Genomic DNA, 20,616 nt, shown 5'->3' on the forward strand with positions numbered 1-20,616 from the left:
CTTCCAAAACTCTCTGGGTACCAACAGGGGCAGCCAATGGAAGCAGTTCACGGCACGGACTCCAACAACTGCTTTGCAAATCCACAAGCAGTCACTTGGAAAATGAAGAGCCTCGAAATGCAAAGACTAGAAGGCCCTCGATGTGTATCTGTTGTGGAAACGCACGAGAGACTGAGAGACAGAGAAGAAAAATGCTTGAGCAATTTTCTTTTGTGAGCGTTTGTAGCTTCTCAAATAATGCAGCTGGTGTATCTGAGCCAAGTGGAGCCATCAAACAAGCAAAGAGGCTTTGAACCAGAAAATTATATTTCAAAATCGTAAACGCTTCTGTTGGCAGATTGTAATACCCCTCTGATGGATTAGTGATGTTGAACAGCTCGGTGACGATGGAGGGCATCCTTCATGTCGTAATTTGAAACCTTTGCTAATTAGAGAACACAATCGCTCGTCTCCCTTTTTCAGTCAATCATTCAGAAGCCTAACAAGACCTCACTCTCTCTTCAACAGCAGAGAGGGTTGAGGGCAGCACTTAGTCGAGGTTATTTCAGTGACAGCCTTTTATTGTCCTTTTCAATCTGACAGGCATTGGAATGAGACAGTGGCAGGTCTCACCTCAGTCAGAGAGATTCAACACCAGCTGCACAGACAGTACCAAAGGTTCAATCAAGAGGGGCTAGTGCGACACTTTTCAAAAAAGTGGGGTCACATACGAGATGGCCTCGTCCTGATCTAAGAGCAGCCATTATTTATGATGAACAGAGCCCCTCATTCTCCTCGACCACAAGAGATCATAAAGGCTGAGTCCATCAACTTCCAACTTCACATGCAATGAGTCTGAGCACTTCGGCCTGACCTATTGCTCCAATTATGCAACAGGAGGTCTGATGGTTTCTCTACTGTTATGACCAGTTGATGAAGGAGAATTGGCTCCTCTCCATTTGACCCCATCTCTGTTAGTCACAGCCACGATTTGTAATTCTCTATTAGCTCACAAAGGTCACACTTCAGTTAGATGCTGGATTAAAATGTAATTACAAGGCATTCTTGACTGCAAGAAAGAGGAATTTTATTACCTACAAATCCTGAGAAAATAATAAAACAGATCAAACACAAAGAACAGTAACAAGTTTAGAAATAAGAGGAGCAAGGGCACAGACAGGAAAATAAAGGCAATTGCAATTTAAAAGTCATAGAGTTGTGAGAATGAGCTGAGTCCTGATTGTTCAGCTGTTGCCTTGTTTTATCAGCACTGGCAGAGTTTACAAGCACCCTTCAGTTCTCAAAGAATGGTTGTCTTGCATCAAATGCTAAACTTTGAGGTTAACAGAGACAGGGGAAGAGAGAGAGAGAGATAGAGAGTCTTAAGTCATTGCTACAACCCTTCCATCTTTCCTTATTTTCCCTATTACTGCACAAAGTTGATCCTGAACTACATTCATTTGTATATTCCTGAATCTGCTCCCTTATCTTTCCAAGTGAACACTTGCAGACAACCCTTTGATGTCAATACAGTCAACTTATCTGATGGCTGAAAAATAACCATGTGGTGCAAATTTTCTTGAAGTTGACACAGTTTGGTGCTTTTGGTCTTTAGATAATACGGAAGTCTCAATGCTGAGAGTTTTGCTTCTGTCACTTAGAGTCCCCGGAATTGCAACCATCTGTGATCAGATTCTGGTCACAGCAGTCATTTTAGGTCACTGATTTCTTTTGTTTTAGAAAAACAATTTCAATCCATGAAGTTTATTGTTTATATAATCAGATGAATGTTGATTGTCCATGTTTACAATTCATGTAATAATCCCAAATAATGGATACGTGGGAGTGATTACAGACTGGAATCTCATCAAGGGGTTCAGATATATAACTAGGTTTATATATCTAGAATAATGGATCCCTGGGAGTGATAACAGACCAGAATTGAGTGAAGCTGTTTAAATGGTTGGCACAGATTAAGTCTATAAACTCCAGGAACAGAATTGAACTATTGTGCCCATCAGGGCTGCTTTCATATCTAATGAGGTTATGACCAAATAGATGATGCTAAACTCTACTTTTCTGCTTGCTCTTCATAATCCTTGCTTTCCTTACTGAATAAAAATTTGTTTGTCAAAGCCTTGCGTATGCTTAATGACCCAACCTTCAGAGATTCACTGCACTCTGTCTTAAACGTGCAACTCCTTGCTCTGAGACTCTGCCCCCTGGTCCTAGCCTGACCTACAGAGGAGGTATCATTTGCGGGATGTGGGCATCACTGGTGAGACCAGCATTTACTTCCCATCCCTAACTGACCTGGAGAAGTCTCAGGTCTTCAGCTGGTCTAACTGGTTTGAGATTCTTGCTCCCTGTGTGGACCAGAGCAGGGGCTGTAGAGAGGATGAGCAAACTGACCGTAACACCATGGTACACCGAACCATTTAAGAGGCGGGAAGAAAAGAGAAATGTAATTGTGGATAATAAAGTCAGGGGAATAGACAGTGTTCTCTGTGGGCCAGATTGAGAGTCCGGAAGGCTGAGTTGCCTGCCTGGTGCCTGGGTTCAGGATAACTCTTCTGGACTGCAGAGGAACTTGGAGTGTAGGCAGAGGATTGAGTTGTTGAAGTCCATGTAGGTACCAATGACACAGGTAAATGAGGGAAGAGGTGCTGCTGAAGGAGTATGAGCAGCTACGGGTTAAATTACAAAGCAGAACCAGAAAGGTGGTTACCTCCAAATTACTTTCTGAGCCGCAAACTGTGGTCAGTAAGATTAACGCGGTGAACGTGTGGCTCAAAGGAATGGTGTGGGAGAATTCATCGGACAGTGGCACCAGTACTGGGGGAGGAGGGAGCTGTTGCAATGGGATGGGTTCCCCATGAATCACGTTGGGGCCAGCGTCTTGGCAAATCACTTAACGATGGGTGTGGGTAGGGGTTTAAACTAAACAGCTCGGAAGATGGGTCTACTGTACACAAAATGTTAAAAATCAACTCTTCATCAAGATGAAGAGCTTATGCTCAAAATGCTCAACTCTCCTGCTCCTCGGATTCTGCCTGACCTGCTGTGCTTTTCCAGCACCACACTCTCCAACTCTGATCTCCAGCATCTGCAATCCTCACTTTCTCTGAAAAAAATCAACTGTAAGGAAAAGGTAGGAGTGTGATGAGGTGGATTATGACAGTAAAATGAAAGGAAGGGACAGAGCATGTGAATATTAAATTGCACCAAGGAATCATACAAGAGTTGGGAAAGTTGATATAATGACAAATGTAAAGGCCTTGTTTCTGAATATGCAGAGTAATGAAAATAAAATTAATAAGTTAATAGTGTAAATTGAAATAAATGGGTGTGATTTGGTATCAGCACCGATTAGCAGTGGTTAGCACTGCTGCCTCACAGCACCAAGGACCCATTGTTGATTTCTGACTCATCCTTGGGGTGACTGTCCATGTGGAGTTTGCACATTCTTCCCATGTCTGCATTGGTTTCCTCTGGGTGTTCCAATTTCTTCCCACAGTCCAGTGATGCGTAGGCGAGGTGGATTAGCCATGGGAAATGCAGGGTGACAGGGATGGGGTGGGGGCTGGGCAGGGGTGGGTTGGCCTGGCTGGGATGCTCTTCGGAAGGTCAGTGTGGACTTGATAGGCCGAATGGTTCTGCTTTCTTCTGTACTGCAGTGATTCTATGGTTCTATGGATTGCTGAAATATGGTTTTTCAAGGAGAGTAGATCTGGAATATTCAAGGGTACCTAGTGTTTCATAAGGATAGACAGAGAGGAAAAGGAAAAGGAAGTAATTAGCTCTGTTAGTAAAGGAAGATATCAGTGTGAAATGATTTTGGCTCTGCAGACCAAGGCATCGAAATAAGAAATAGCAAGGGGAAGAAGTCCCTAGTGGCAGTAATCCAAAGATCTCCTCACAGAGGTCACATGGTAAAACACAGTGTAAACTGGCTTGTAAGATAGGTACGATAATAATCATGTGATGTTTTAATATGCATATAGGCTAGAGGTAAGGTTAGTGTTAAGGGAAAGTTATTAGAATGTATTAGCGATTGTTTCTTTGAGTAATATGTTGAGGAACCAATCAGGTAGTAGGCTATTCTGAATTTAGTACGGTAAATGGGATGGGATTAATGATCTTATACTGAAGGATCCTCTAAGGAAGAGTGATCATCGCAGACAAGGATTTCAAATTCAGTTTGTGGATGAGAGACGTGAATTCCATGCTATTGTTTTGATGTCAAACAAAGGTCTGAGGATAGAGTTGGCACTAGTGGACTGGGCTGGAAGATTAAGAGGGAGGACAGTTGATGAGCAGGGGCAGACATTTAAGGAGATAATCAATTCTTCCCAGCTAACATATTCCAGAGTCAAAAACTATAGACCAGTTAATTTAATATCTGCCATTGGGAAATTATTGGAATCCATTTAGAAATAGTAGTAACAGGGAATTTGGAAAGTCAGAGTCCATCAGAATCAAAGGGTAAATTACGTTTGACTAATTTATGAAGGTTCTTCAAAGACTTAACAAGCAAAATGGATACTGGGGTTCCTGTAGATGTAGCACATTTAGACTTTGAGAAGATAGTTGTTAAGGTGCTATGCAAAAGGTAAACAGAAACGTATGGTCACACATTGGGTTACAGATAACATATTGTCCTGAGTAGGAGATTAGGAGAAAGTGAGGACTGCAGATGCTGGAGATCAGAGTTGAGAGTGTAGTGCTGGAAAAGCACAGCAGGTCAGGCAGCATCTGAGGAGCAGGAGAATTGATATTTTGGGCAGAAGTCTGATAAAGAGCTTATGCCCGAAACGTCGACTCTCCTGCTCCTTGGATGCTGACTGACCTGCTGTGCTTTTCCAGCACTGCACTCTTGAATAAAAGATTGGCAGACCAACAGAAAACAGAGAATCATAATTAATAGATCTTTTACAGGCAAGATGTAACTATTGGGGTGCCACAGGGTTCAGTCCTCAGAGTTCCAACTCTTTACAATCTGTACTAATGACTTAGATGCAGGGTGCACTACAGCCTCATTTGCAGATGACACTAAAGTGGATAGGAAAGTAAATTGCAATGAAGAATAAAATAATTTACGAATGGAGGCAAATAGAATTTGTGAATTGGGCAAAGTTTGTCAGAGTAAGTTTAATGTGGATAAGTGTGAAGCTTCCCATTTTGGTTGAAGGAATAAGAAGACAACTTGTTATCTAAAGAGAGAGAAGCTTCAGAGTGCTTCAGTGCAGAGGGACCTGGGTGTCCTCATGCATGAATGGCAGAAAACTGGTCTTCAGGTTGAGCAGGTAATAAGGAAGGCAAAAGGAATTGTGGTAGTTATAGCTAAATAAATGGAGCATAAAAGTAGGGAGGTGTTGCTGGAACTGTACAAGGCATTAGTGAGACTGCACCTGGAGTATTATATACAGTTTTCATACCCTTACTTGAGGAAGGATGTAAATGCTTTGGACGCAGTTCAGAGAAGGTTCACAATTCATTCCAGAGATGAAAGGCTTGTATTGCGAGGAGAGATTAAAAGAGTTTCAGCCTTTACTCGCTAGAGTTTAAAAGAATGAGAGGAGAACTAACTGAAGTTTATTAGATGCGAAAGGAGATTGACAAAGTCGATGCAGAGAGGATGTTTTTCTTGTGGGGCAACCTAGAATGAGAGGTGATAGTTTTAGGTTCAGGAGTGTCAGATTTAAACAGAGATAAGGGGGTGGTGAATCTGTGGAGTTCAATATTCAGCATGTGGTGGAAGCTAGGGCAAGATACATTTAAGGAGGAGATAGATGGAATTTTAAGCGGTAATGGGTTAAGGGGTTATGGGGAGTGGGCAGGAAAGTGAAGTTGAAATTAAAATGAGATCAGCCATGGTCATATTAAATGACAGAGTAGGCTCAAATGGATGAGTTGTCTACTCCTGCTCCTGCCTAAGAAGGACCCACTTATCCAGAGACTTGCAGGCATAGTCTCCAGTCCCCTGTGATCTGTCTACACTGTGATGGCATGTTTTTTACACATTCAGAAGCAAATCAGGCAATAAAGGTATAATTAAGCCCAGTGATGAGCTGAATTCCTGAACCACTGCAGTCTTTGGGGTATAGGTGCAGTCACTGTGCTGTTAGGAAGGGAGCTCAGCATTTGGACCAGTGACAGTGATGGGATATTTATGTATTTATGAAGATGTTATGTTACAACATCTTCTCTCACTCACCCTTACCCATCCTAAGGCTGCAAACATCTAACCCTGCGTCCCTTCGCCACTGCCCACTCACTCACTTGGGACACCCCACCACTTTTTTCCTTCCTGCACTAGCTGCTTTCATTTCACTCAATCCCTGCCTTTGTCTCTTTCTAAGAGAGTTTGACCCACTGTGGGGCTGAAAGAACCAGGCGTAGCCAACATTAATCTCTCTACCCTGCTACAAGGAGAAGACTTTTGCCTTAGCGTTAATGACCATGCGATAATGTTGATACCTCCATATCCTGGTAGATTCATTGTGCATTCCTGGTCCCCATTTGCATTACTGTCACTCTGAATGGATTCTTAACACCCTTGAATGTCTGCCCCCATCTCACAACTCACTCTCTTTTCTGTCTCTTGCAGTGTCCCCCTTCGAGAGCCCCACCTCACAAGACAGCTTTACCTCCGTCTCAGGGACTGCACCTCCACCAGCTCAGATACTGCAACCTTGGTGTGTATCTTATCTCGAGTAGATTTGGGAGCACATGTTAGTGAGCACATCACTGCCACGTCTCTGTTGTTGCTCAAGGAAGAAACACCCCAGTCACTGACACTCAGAGGACTGAGGGACACCTGGCATCTACTTAATCCAAGACATAAAAGGACAGTATGGTGACAACTGTTCAGTCAGTGCAGCTTGTAGATAGTACACACTGTTGCTGCTGTCTGTTGGTGGTGCAGGAAGTGGATGTTTGTGGATGTGTTGCCAATCAATTGGTCTGCTTGGTGCCAAGCTTTGTGAGAGTCATTGGAGCTCCAGCCATCCAGGCAAGTGGGGAATAAACCACCACAATCCTGACCTGTGCCCTGTGTAGATGGTGAACAAGTTTTGGGCAGTCAGAAGGTGAGTCACTTATCACAGTATTCCTGGATTCTGACCTCACCTTTTAGATTAGATTAGATCCCCTACAGTGTGGAAACAGGCCCTTCGGCTCAACCAGCCCATACCGATCCTCCGAAGAGTAACCCACCTAGACCCATTTCACTCTAACCAATGTACCCAACACTACGGGCAATTTAGCATGGCCAATTCACCTGACCTGCATATCTTTGGACTGTGGGAGGAAACTGGAGCACCCGGAGGAAACCCGCGCAGACAGGGGGAGAATGTGCAAACTCCACACAAACAACCAATATATTTATGTGTCAGTCCAGTTCAATTTCTGGCCAATGGTAACTCCCAGGAGGTTAATAGCAGAGGATTCATAAGTGCTAACACTATTGAATGTCAAGGTGAGATGTTCTCTTGTTGGAGATAGCCATTGCCTGAGATTTACTTGTGTGGCATGAATGTTACTTGTCATTTGTCAGTCCAAACAGAGGGCCATTGATGAAAGAATAGCTCCTACCTGATCTCCCCCTGACTGATATACTGCATATCCCCAGATTTGTTGTACTGGACTTGCAGGATTGACTGTGATCCACTGACCAGGCAGTAGAGGAATGGAGACCCTGACACCGACTGTCCAAAGCTGCTGACCTAGCTTGTCCAAGCCTATTGCCTCACACCAAATGATGCCCTTGACTTACAGTGCCAGGTCATTATGACTGATGAAGCCCCAGTTCCAATCCTCAGACTTTGAAACACCGCCATTTGGTTGAAGCACATGCTGGGTGTGTTTGCTGCTGACAAGTGCTGCAGGTGTGAGACTGACATAGCACACTGCCGTACAGCAACATGTCGACCCCCTTGACTGAGGACAGCCATTACAAGCTGCCTGGCTTGGTGCCTGCAGTAAAAGGCAAGGCAATACAAAGAACTGTGAGACATTAAGCTTTGGCTGAGGTGGCATAGCGTGAAAAGGCAAGACAAGGAAGAGATGCTGTGAGTATCCAGGTACAAGCACAATGGTGGTATGCTAAGAGAATAAGCAAGGAACCCTCAGATAAGCTCTGATAGATTCTGTGGATGGGTACCTGCATCTGTGTGCAAAGTGTCCTGATCATACAACACTGAGAAATGGATTGGTGATGTCTCATGGGGGTGGTGAGACTGGTGTGTGCCTGATACCAATATCCATGGATAGGGGATGAGGCTGGTTGCTACCCATTGAGCGTACTTTGAGATGTTGATGACTGCTGTCCCTGAAAACCCAGAGCAACAAGCTAGGGTCTCCAGCTAGCCAATCAGATATCCATATCAGAAACTGTCGTTGTCTAGTTTCTATCCAGTGGGTTGGAGAATAGAGAATTGTCCATCAATGAGACAAGGTTAGTTACAATGGCATGCTCATGGACACAAATGATTGCGAGTGGGCCACTCACCATTCACTAGTGGCACTCTCATCTAATCAATTTTGTGGGAACAAATGCTTTTTCTCGTACTTGAGGAACTCATTTCTGCTGATGTCACCTTATTTTTCAAACTGACTTGACAATGCCCATATCGTTCATAAGACCATAAGACATAGGAGTATAAATTAGGCCGTTCAGCCCATTGAATCTGTTCAGCCATTCAATCATGGCTGATAAATGTCTCAACCCCATTCTCCCACTTTCTTCCTGTACCCCTGGATCCCCTTTACAATCAAGAACCTAAGTATCTCTGTCTTAAATATACTCAATGACCTAGCCTTTACAGCCTTCTGTGGCAGTGAACTCCATAGATTCCCTCTCTGGGTGAAGACGTTTCTCCTTATCTCCATTCTAAAAGGTCTTCCCTTTACTCTAAGGCTGTGCCCTCGGGTCCTAGTCTCTCCTACCAGCGGAAACATCTTCCCAACATCCACTCTGTCCCGGACATTCAATATTCCATAAGTTTCAATTAGATCCTCCCCCATCCTTGTAAACTCCATCGAGTATAGACCCAGAGTCCTTAAATGTTCCTCATATGTTAAGCTGTTCATTCCTGGGGCCATTCTCATGAATCCCCTCTGAACATGGTCCAGAGCCGGTACATTCTTCCTGAGATATCGGGCCCAAAACTGCACACAATACTCCAAATGTGGCCTGACCCGAGCCTTATAGAGCCTCAGAAGTGCATTCCTGTTTTTGTATTCAAGTCATCTCAAAATAAATGCCACCATTGCATTTGCCTTCCTAATTACTGACTCAACCTGTCAGTTTACCTTGAGAGAGTCCTGGACTAGAACTCTGAAGTCTCTTTGCACTTCAGACTTCTGAATTTTCTCCCCACTTTAGAAAATAGGCCATGCCTATATTCTTCCGACCAAAGTGCATGACCTCATACTTTCCCAATTAGAGGCTGAGAAGATTCTGCCTGTGGTTTCCTCTGACTCAGGAATTGAAGAGAAGGTAGGAACAGAAGTAGTTGCTTGAGTCTGCTCTGTCACTCAAATAGATAACAGCAGAATTTTAAACATTTAATCATGAGATGTGGGCATCAGTGGATAGACCAGCCTTTATTGTCTGAGCCTTATTGCACTTGCGAAGGTAGCAGGGAGCTGCCTTCTTGAATTGCTGTCGTCTATTTGATGAAGAAACACCCACGATGGCATCCGAGATTTTGACCCCATGACACTAAAGGAATAGTGATGCATATCCAAGTCAAGGTGATAAGTGGCTTGGAGAGGAACTTGCTGTTATGTGTTTTGTATTTTTTTGGTGTTTTGTTTGGAGTTTCCATATCACTTACCCTTCACTCCTCCCTAGAACATCTTGACACCAAGAACAGATATGTAACAATCCTGCTCATTGACTACAGTTCAGCCTTCGACACTATTATCCCCTCAAGACTGATTATTAAACTTCATGATCTCGGACTAAGCCCCACTCTTTGCAACTGGATCCTCAGTTTCCTGACCCACAGGCCACAATCAGTGAAGATTGGGGACAATATTTCATCCTCATTAACACTCAACACTGGAGCCCCCTACTGTACTCACTGTATACCCATGACTGTGTCGCCAAATACCAGACTAATGCCATTTACAAGTTCGCTGATGACACCACCATAGTCGGTTGAATCTCAGATGGCAACAAAACAGACTACAGGCTGTAGGTGGAAGACCCGGAAAAATTCTGCACTGAGAACAACCTAGCTCTCAATGTTGGCAAAACTTTATTATTGACTTTTGATGGGATGTTACTCATGACTCCCTACACATTAATAGCACATGGGTGGAATGAGTGGAGAGTGTCAAGTTTCTGGGAGTGGTTATCCACAAAAAGCTTTCTCAGACGCTTCATGTGGACGCTATGATTACAAAGGCCCAACAACGTCTCTTCTTCCTCAGGCAGCTGAGGAAATTAGGCATGATGGTGAATACCCTTGCCAACTTTTATAGGTGTGCCATCAAGAATATTCTGTTTGGATGTATCATTACCTTGTATGGCAACTATACCATTCAAGATTGGAGACGGTTACAGACAGTGGTGAACTTGGCTCGGACAATCATAAAGGCCAACCTCCCATCTATAGAATCCATCTACCAGGCCCGCTGTCAAGGAAAGTCCGCCAGCATTCTCAAAGATCCACCCCACCCTGGCAATGTTTTTCTATAACCTCTACCATCGGGGAGAAGGTACAGAAGCCTGAACACAAACACCAGCTGGTTTCAAGACAGTTTCTATCCTACTGGTGTTAGAATACTGAATGGACTCACAAACTCTTAACATTCGCCTGTACCTGTGTTGTTGTTTTTGTTACTGTTACCTATTATTTACTATTTATGCTACTTAACTCTGTGATCTGCCTGTATTACTCACAAGACAAAGTATTTCACTGTGCCTCGGAACACGTGACAATAAATTCAATTCAATTCCATGCATTTTTTTTTCCTGATAATGTCAGGTGTTTGGAAGGTGCTGTGTCTAAGATTACTTTCCTTCATTACCTCCACATCCCGTGATATGGGATTAATCTCTACAATTTTTACCTGTCAATTTCTATCTTGAACCTGCTCAATGATTGATCTTTCATGCACCTCTGAGGTAGCAAATTCGCGACGTTCCCCGTCTTCTGAGTGAAAGAATTTCTCTTCATGTCAGTCTTAAATGGCCTACTCCTTATCCTAAGATTATGTCGACTCCACTCAGCTTTTTTCCACATCCACCCTGCCATGCACAAGTCTGTACACAACTTCTTGTAAGGAGGACACAGTTTCAGAATAAGGTTTGATTTGCTTTGATTTACTGTCATGAGTACCTAAGTATAGTAATAATCTTTTTTAGGACTGAGATGAGAAGTTTCTTAATGGAAAGAGTTGTGGATCATTGGAATTCTCTGCCTCAGAGGGTTGTGATTCTCCATTGTTAACTACATATATAGCGAAGAAAAATGCATTTTGGACTCCCTGAGGATTTGAGGGATATGGGAAATGGAGCAGCAGGTTGGTTTGAAGCATAAGGCCAGACATGGTCATGTTGAATGGAGGAAGAGGCTCAACAAATGATATTGTTGTACTGAAGGGTCACTGGACTCAAAACGTTAACTCTGCTTTCTCTCCACTGTTGCTGGCAGACCTGCTGAGTTTCTCCAGCAATTTCTGCTTTTGTTTGTTTCAGATCTCCAGCATCCACGGTTCTTAGTTTTTTTTTTAAAAAAAAGATATGCTTTCTGCTCCTGTCTCTTATGTTCTAACAATCTTCTGCAACTCAACCTTCTGTTAAGAAGCCTTAACGTTCTGAGGTTTTGTTTCAAACTCATATTTATTATAAGATGGATTTACGGGCTATCCCAGGTTGCTGTTGAAAAGACGGCCTTACCAGATCTTGTCTTTTGGCCAGATTCCTAGTTGCGTCTGAATGACTAATCCTTTCAAAACATTATGCTCTTCAAATGAGACAAGGCCAGCAAATCACAAATGTAAGTGGGGATCTGGATTTGTGAGTAACCCTAGGGGGCTTCCAGTTTTTCTTTCCCGTACTGGATGAATGCAACTTAATGGGCTGAATAGCCTGGGACAATCTCAGGCTAAGTTTTAGGCTCAGAGCCCTAGTTTGTCCATCACTACCAGGCCATTGAGTGTGCCTGCTGATCTGGTTTAGCTCACCTTCCCTTATTTCTATCCCCTGCTCCACATTAAAATTCAAAGAGCTGGGAGAGTCGTCACGGTGATGGCCCTTGCATACTTATCACTTTGCAAAGCGAGCGCCTGCAGTCCGCTCCTTCGGCGAGATGGATAGAGACTTCAGTCTGTAAGATATTGATCATGCCGCGGCCTTTAATTACCAGCAGCAATAATCAAATGCTCCACACAGGCAGAATGATGCGAACTGGAGTCAAAAGGTGTTTCAATCTTGCCCACACTGACATCTGTTCAAACAGGCCACCCGATATGTACTTACCCTGGGTGAGGTGAGAAATGCGAGGGCAGTGCATATACTCAAGGCACAAGCCAATGAACAAGAGAGTGTGCAAAGAACTCCCTATTGCCCTGCAGTTGCTAGAAGCAAGGTTTCAAACCAAGCCATGCTTCATTGGGAGAGATAATGATGGAGTGTAAAAGTTATTAGACTAATAATCTTAGAGGCCCTCTGTCATATCCTCCTCGATATTCTCTGTGCTCAATCTATGTGAAGGCAGCTCAAATTCAGAATTCCAGAATTTCCCATCCCCGTGACGTTAATCTGGAACTCTTGTCAATAGCTCGGATGATTTACAGCACGGATAAAGGCCACTTTTTAAAAGCAAAGCTTTTTAAACAGTGATGGAACTAAGGGTCATGGTGAGCTGATGGGTGAGTGGAGCTGAGTCCTCAAAAGGGTCAGCCATGATCTTATTGAATGGTGGGAGCAGGCTCGACGGGCCGAATAGCCGACTCCTGCTCCTATGATCTTATGTTTATGTGCGCACAGGCTGCAAAATGGGCCCAGCAGTCAAATCCCACTTTTCCAGCGTTTGGTGTGCAGCTTATGACTTGTAAGGTGCTTACCAGACACACTTTAAACCACTCTTCTGGTTCACTAATGCATACCTGTTCCTGGGTTAAGGAAATTTGTCATTCTCACCCAGTCTGGCCAACGGATCCAACAGCAATGTGATTGACTCTTCACCACCCTCTGAAACAGTGTTCAACAGTGATCAGGGACAGGCAGGACTTGCCAAACAAAGAATGAAATTATTCATTTTACAAATCACCCAACATGACACAACAAATTATCAGCAATATGGTGACATTCTGAAATATGAGCAGGAGATGCTGTGACAATCAGCAGTATGTCAGGGTGGTATTGGCATTAGATAAAATATCATGAAATCCAGACTTAAAGCTCCAGAGTAGTGGTTCAAATCCCACTGCTGTAGTTGGTAGGGTTTACTTTTGATGAATAAGATCTGGAATCGAGTGCTCATCCAGTCTTAATAATATTGACCATGGCATGGATTACTGCAGTTGCTAATGACAACTGTCAGCTGTTAAAAAACATCTGGGTCACTCATGTTTTAGGGAAAGAAATCTGCCATTTATACCTGGTCTGGCCTACATGTGACTCCAGATCCACAGCCATGTGGTTTGACTCTAGAATTCACAATCCATTTGTTTCGAAGACAGTTAAGGATGGAAAAATCATCGAGTCATAGAGATGTACAGCACGGAAACAGATCCTTCGGTCCAACCTGTCCATGCCAACCAGATATCCCAACCCAATCTAGTCCCACCTGCCAGCACCCGGCCCATATCCCTCCAAACCCTTCATATACCCATCCAAATGCCTTTTAAATGTTGTGATTACTTACATCGCTCGACCAAGTTCACAGGCAGTATGGTCTTCCTGGAAGCTGACTGTATTGCCCTCTATCATCCTCCCCCCTCATCCCCAACGATGATGAGGCACTCAGCCAATGTTGCTACAAAAACCGCAAAATTGTTGGAGAAACTCGGCAGCATCGGCGCAGAGAAAGCAGGGTCAATGTTTTCCATGCCCAGTGACCCTTCTTTCAGCACTGGCAGCATCTCGGAAAAAGTAGCATTTACGCTGATGACAGTTGGTAAGGAGTTTCTGGGGGAGACTGAATGCGCTAGAGCCCAGGGAGAAGGAGAGGGAGGTGAAAAGGCATGGGTTTGGGAAGAAGGAAAGTGAGAGTGATGATAATGGGGCCAATCGGTGGGTGAAAATGGATTGGCTGTTCTGAAAGCAGCCCTTGTCACGACAGGACCTGAGGTGCGGAGGAGGGTAAAAGGTGTGCAAGGAGGTGTTCAGGCTCTAAAATTAATTAGGCAATGTTTCTGTCTGCTCCCAGTCATATCATGTGTATTTATTAAAGAAATACTACAAATTCTTCCTGCCCGTCTGTCTCATATACTCAACAGATTCAACTCAGAATAGAGCAGGGGAGGAGTAAAATCAGTGAGAGGGAATCACTGTTCTCATGTTGATTACCCCAAGCTTTCTTTAATTACTGAGGTGGCTCAGTGGTTAGTGCTGCTGCCTCACAGCACCAGGAACCTAGGCTCAATTCCAGTCTCAGGCAACTGTCTGTGTGGAGCTTTACACATTCCCCTCTGCCTGTGTGGGTTTGCTCTGGTTTCCTTCCACAGTCCAAAGATATGCAGATCAGGTGAATTCCCCATGGTGTTAGGTGCCTTGTTGAATTTATTGCCACATCTACTGAGGCACAGTGAAAAGCTTTGCCTTGCAAGTGATACAGGCAGATCACAGAGTTAAGTAGCGTAGATAAATAAATAATAGGTAAACAGCGGCAAAAACAAAAACACAGGTACAGGGGAATGTTAAGAGGTTATGAGTCCATTCAGTATTCTAACAACAGTAGGGTAGAAACTGTTTTGAAACCGGCTGGTGCATGTGTTCAGGCTTCTGTACCTTCTCCCCGATGGTAGAGGTTGTAGAAAAGCAATGCCAGGGTGGGACAGATCTTTGAGAATGCTGGCAGCCTTTCCTTGACAGCGGGCCTGGTAGATAGATTCTATAGATGGGAGGTTGGCCTTTCTGATTGTCCAGGCCGAGTTCACCACTCGCTGTAACCATCTCTGATCTTGAATGGTACAGTTGCCATACCAGGTAGTGACACATCCAAACAGAATGCTCTCGATGGTGCACCTATAATAGTTGGCAAAGGGTATTTGCTGTCATGCCAAATTTCCTCAGCTGCCTGAGGAAGAAGAGACATTGTTGGGCCTTTGTAACCAGTGCATCCACATGAAGAGTCCAAGAAAGCTTGTTGTGGATGACTACTCCCAGGAGATTGGCACTCTCCACTTGTTCAACCTCTGTGCTGTTAATGTGTAGGGGGGCATGAGGAACATTCCACCAAAAGCCAATAATGGGTTCCTTGGTTTTGCTGGCATTGAGAGCTAGGTTGATCTCAGTGCACCATTTTCCCAGGTCTTTCACCTACCATCTGTAGTCTGTTTCGCCACCATCCAAGATTCAACAGACTATGGTGGTGTCATCAGCGAACTTGTAAATGGCATTAGTCTGGTATTTGGTGATGCACTCGTGGGTATACAATGAGTACAGTAGGGGGCTGAGTACACATCCCTGGGGGGGCTCCAGTGTTGAGTGTTAGTGACGATGAAATATTGTCCCCAGTCTTCAGTGATTGTGGCCTGTGGGTCAGGGATAAATGGAGAGGAACAGGTCTGGGTGGGTTACTCTTCAGAGGGTTGGTGTGGATGTGTTGGGCCAAATGGCCTTTTCCATACTGTAGGGAATCTAATCTAATCTACTTAATTGCAAATAGCGAGAGTTATAGTTGGAAACCAACAAACAGGGTCAGCAACAGCTTACACCTGTATCACTTCACCACCTTCCACACAATGTCCCGAAGGTTGCCCTTAATGGACGTTGCATGTGAATGTTTAATTAGCGACACAGGTGTCTTACTGGTGGCAGTTACTACTTTAAAGAAAAAACAAAATAAAAAAAGTCATGGTCATTTTGGTGGTGGGAAGGTGTCCAGTTGTGAGTGCTAACAATTCTGGGTAGAACAAAAGGAAAATGTCCCAAAGATTTCAGGACTGAATTCCAGTAGCTTAGAGATCGGATAGCCTACAGGCAAAGCTACCAACAGTGGAAATGGGAGAATCAAAGTTCTGCAAGAGGCCAGTATTTGGGACTCTATTCATTGGACTTTAGCAAAATGAGAGGTGATGTCATTGAAACATATCAGATTCTTAAGGGACTTAACAGAATAGATGTTTTCCCCCACCTCCCATGACAGAATCTAGGCCAGGCGGCATAGTCTTAGAATAATGTGGCACCAATTTAAGAGTGAGATAAGGAGGAATTTCATCTCTCAGAGGGCTTTGAGTCTTTGGACACCTTGCCACAGTGAGCTGTGAGGGCCGAGTCCATGTGTACGTTTAAGACTGCAACAGAGAGATTCTCGATCAGTCAAAGAACCAGGGATGACAGGGAAAGGCAGGAAAGTGGACATAAGGAATGTCGGATCAGCCATGATCCTATTAAATGATGTAATGGGCTCGAGGGACCAAATGACCTACTCCTGTTCATACTTTTTATTATTCATTCATGGGATGTGATTTCATTGGCTAGGCCAATATTTATTGCCCATCGTAATTACCAGAGTGTAGTTGAGAGTTAACTACATTGCTATGGATCTGGACTCACATGTAGGCCAGAGCAGGTAAGGGAGAACACTAATGAACCAGATTAGTTTTTTTTCCAACAATAAACAATGATTTCATAGCCATCATGAGATTCTTGATTCCAGATTTTAAAAAAACTGAATTCAAATTTCACCAGGATTTGCAGCCAGAAAGTTGCCTGGGTCACTGGATTAAAAGTCTAGCCATAATATCACTAGCCCATCACCTTTTCAAGTTTTTGTGGGCTTAGGATAGAAGAGTCATGGGGATTTTGGAAAGTTTTAATGTTGCAGGAGGTTGTCATTCTCAGGAGGAGTGAGAGCAACTCTGACAGCTAAAAGGTAACACTGAGGTAGAGAAACGCACAGAGAAGTGTTTGTAGTTGAGGGGCATAGAGTAGCTACAGGTTGTAACATGAACTAAGTGGGACTTTTAGCAATTGGTGACAGTGTCAGACTGAGTAAATGTTCACCCTTGCTTTAAAAGGCCTGGATCGCCTTACTTCCCCACTATCTTTATCAGTGTTTCCAGCCTTACAAGCCTCTGAGATATAACTATGTCTCTCACCTTCTGGCCTTTTCACATACCTGGTTAATCACTACTCCATTAATACCTGTCCTTTCAGCTGCACAGGACTCCAGCCCTGGAATTGACATTCTGAACAGCTGCACCTCTCCATCTCTCAACCCTTCTTTCAAGATGCTCCTGAATTTGCCTGATTGCGCCAAGATTTTAACACCTGACCCAAAGCGATGTTGCTCAGTGATGTGTTCTGTTTGAAGGTGCCTTAAACGATGCTTAGGGAGCTGTGGAAATCCAACTTACTGCTTTCGTTTCGAGCTGAAAGTCTTTGCCAGAGGACTGAGCAGGTGGAGCTTGGATTTGGCCCAGAAAGCATGTTAACTTTGAAGATATCTGCCAGATTTCTCACCACTCACCTGAACGATCTTTGCAGATGTTTTGGCTCAGTTTCCCGCACGTCAAGACAGTTATTATTTCCAATGTGGGCAGGAGGTAATTATGGAAACCTTGAAGAGACCCCATTATGACAAATATCAAAGGAATTGCCCCAAAAATTGAAAATTCCAACTGGGCAATTTCCCAACAGCTGGACCGCTCAAAAAGCCCTTACTTAAATGGGTGATGTTGGAGGGTTTGAATGAAATTAACTCAATATGTACTCAGGAAAACTTACACAGTTGCCCGCACAGTCTAACTTCTGAGTAAATATTGAACAAAACCCTGAACTTACCTCACACACACCCACCACACCTACCCTAGATGCTGACCCGATATCCCCCAGGACCCAACACTCAGAATCCCTACAGTGTGGAAACAGGCCCTCCAATCCAACAAGTCCACACTAGCCCTCCCGAAGAGTATCCCACCCAGACCCATTCCCCTGTTATTCGACATTTAACCCTGACAAATGCACCTAACTCACACATCCCTGAAAACTAGGGGCAATTTAGCATGGTTAATCCACCCTAACTAGTACATCTTTGGATTGTGGGTGGAAATCGGAGCATCCAGAGGAAACCACACAAACACAGGGAGAACGTGAAAACTCCACCCAGACCATGCCCCACAGGCACTGTGAGGCAGCAGTGCTGACCACTGAGCCATCGTGCCTCCTTCTGATACCCCTCAAACCGCTCTGAGCCCATTGCCCATATTCCACCACTCTGGAACCATAACCCCCACTCCCTTTCTGGATGTGGTCCCATTGTCCCTGCATCAGACTCACTGCCTTCCTACCCCACTCTGGAATTAATGATGATCAGACATGCTTCCCACCACCCACCCAACCTCCTGACATGACAGCTACCCCCTACCTCCACTTTCACAAATGGAGATTTGACTGACCTTGCCTTACTCCAGACCCTGCTCCAACCTTCCCACACTCTGACACGGTTTGGCTTCATCTCTGGGATCAACTCCCTTCCCAGCAGCCCCCAGTGCTGGACCTGAGCCCACCCCTACATCTTCAGCCCACACACTAACAGGACACTATTTCTCCCACAGACCCTGGCCTACACTAAACACTGCCTTCCTTAGGTAACTTCATTCCTGCTTTGTACTCCGACATCCTCCCCACTGCCCCTTCCCCCATTCCAGACTCACTGAGCCTTTACCATTATTCATACCTACCACCCATTTCTGCAATTCCAAGCCCAGTCTGGACCTGTCAGCCTCCAGTTTCCCCCCACTCCCCATTTCCCCACTCTGTCAGAACCTGCTCCATGTTCGCCCATCTCCAACTGCCCCAGCAGCATCAGAGCGAAAGAGGGGCAGGTACTCCATTGGAAGGGCTCCATGGATCTCTGGATTTAGGTGGTTAAGGGGCACTGAGTGAGGTGGGATTGGAAAACTTGGAAGTGGCAGGGAGGGGGAGAGAGGATGGTGAGAGTGGTTGAGGGATGGATTGGCGTATTGGACTTTTGTTGATAACACTGAATAAGTGGGGTCTTAATACTTTCTAGTTCCTCAATGGCCCAGAGCTTCCTCAGAACGTGAAAGTCCCCCCATCCTTCTAAACTTTTGCATCTTCATAAATAAGGGCTGGCTATGCCAACATTATGATCGTATGTGCAGAGTAACATTGGGCTCATGTGAGCTTTGTACAAACTTGGTTGAGTTGTTATTTGTGGGCATTGTATATTATGGGAGGTGAGCTGGGAGGAGGGGTGGACCCACCCTATTTAACTTGTCTTCCCCACAACTGAAAAAACACCACCTCTTTCCACCTTCCGCAAAGACCGTTCCCTCTGTGACTACCTGGTCAGGTCCACACCCCCCTACAACCCACCCTCCCCTCCTGGCACCTTCCCCTGCCACCGCAGGAATTGCAAAACCTGTGCCCACACCTCCTCCCTCACCTCCATCCAAGGCCCTAAAGGAGCCTTCCACATCCATCAAAGTTTTACCTGCACATCCACCAATATCATTTATTGTATCCGTTGCTCCCGATGCGGTCTCCTCTACATTGGGGAGACTGGACGTCTCCTAACAGAGCGCTTTAGGGAACATCTCCTGGACACCCGCACCAATCAACCACACCGCCCTATGGCCCAACATTTCAACTCTCCCTCCCACTCTGCCGAGGACATGGAGGTCCTGGGCATCCTTCACCGCTGCTCCCTCACTACCAGACGCCTGGAGGAAGAACGCCTCATCTTCCGCCTCGGAATACTTCAACCCCAGGGCATCAATGTGGACTTCAACAGTTTCCTCATTTCCCCTTCCCCCACCTCACCCCAGTTCCAAGCTTCCAGCTCATCACTGTCCCCATGACTTGTCCTACCTGCCTATCTTCTTTTCCACCTATCCACTCCACCCTCTCCTCCCTGACCTATCACCTTCATCCCCTCCCCCACTCACCTATTGTACTCTATGCTACTTTCTCCCCACCCCACCCTCCTCTAGCTTATCTCTCCACCCTTCCGGCTCACTGCCTTTATTCCTGATGAAGGGCTTTTGCCTGAAACGTCGATTTTACTGCTCCTCGGAGGCTGCCTGAACTGCTGTGCTCTTCCAGCACCACTCTAATCTAGACTCTGGTTTCCAGCATCTGCAGTCATTGTTTTTACCTACCAGGTGCATTTGTCCAGTTGAAGCCTTCAAGAAATTACATGAGAAAGACTTCTACATATAAAGAATGGCAACAGTTTGGAAACCATAGATAACAGAAATGAGGACCCGAATAACCTATACTGCCATTCAATATGATCATGGCTGATCCTCTATCTCAATACCAAACTCTCACTTTCTCCCTATATCTCTAAACGTCTTTAATATATAAAATATATATCAATCTCTGTCTTGAATATATTCAGTGAATTGGTTTCCATAGCTTTCTGTGGTAGCAAGTTCCACAGAATGACTGTCTTTCGAGTGAAGAAATATTTCCACATTTAT

The sequence above is a fragment of the Chiloscyllium punctatum genome, chromosome 3 (genome assembly GCF_047496795.1).
Source record: "Chiloscyllium punctatum isolate Juve2018m chromosome 3, sChiPun1.3, whole genome shotgun sequence".
NCBI classification, from domain to species: Eukaryota; Metazoa; Chordata; class Chondrichthyes; order Orectolobiformes; family Hemiscylliidae; genus Chiloscyllium; species Chiloscyllium punctatum.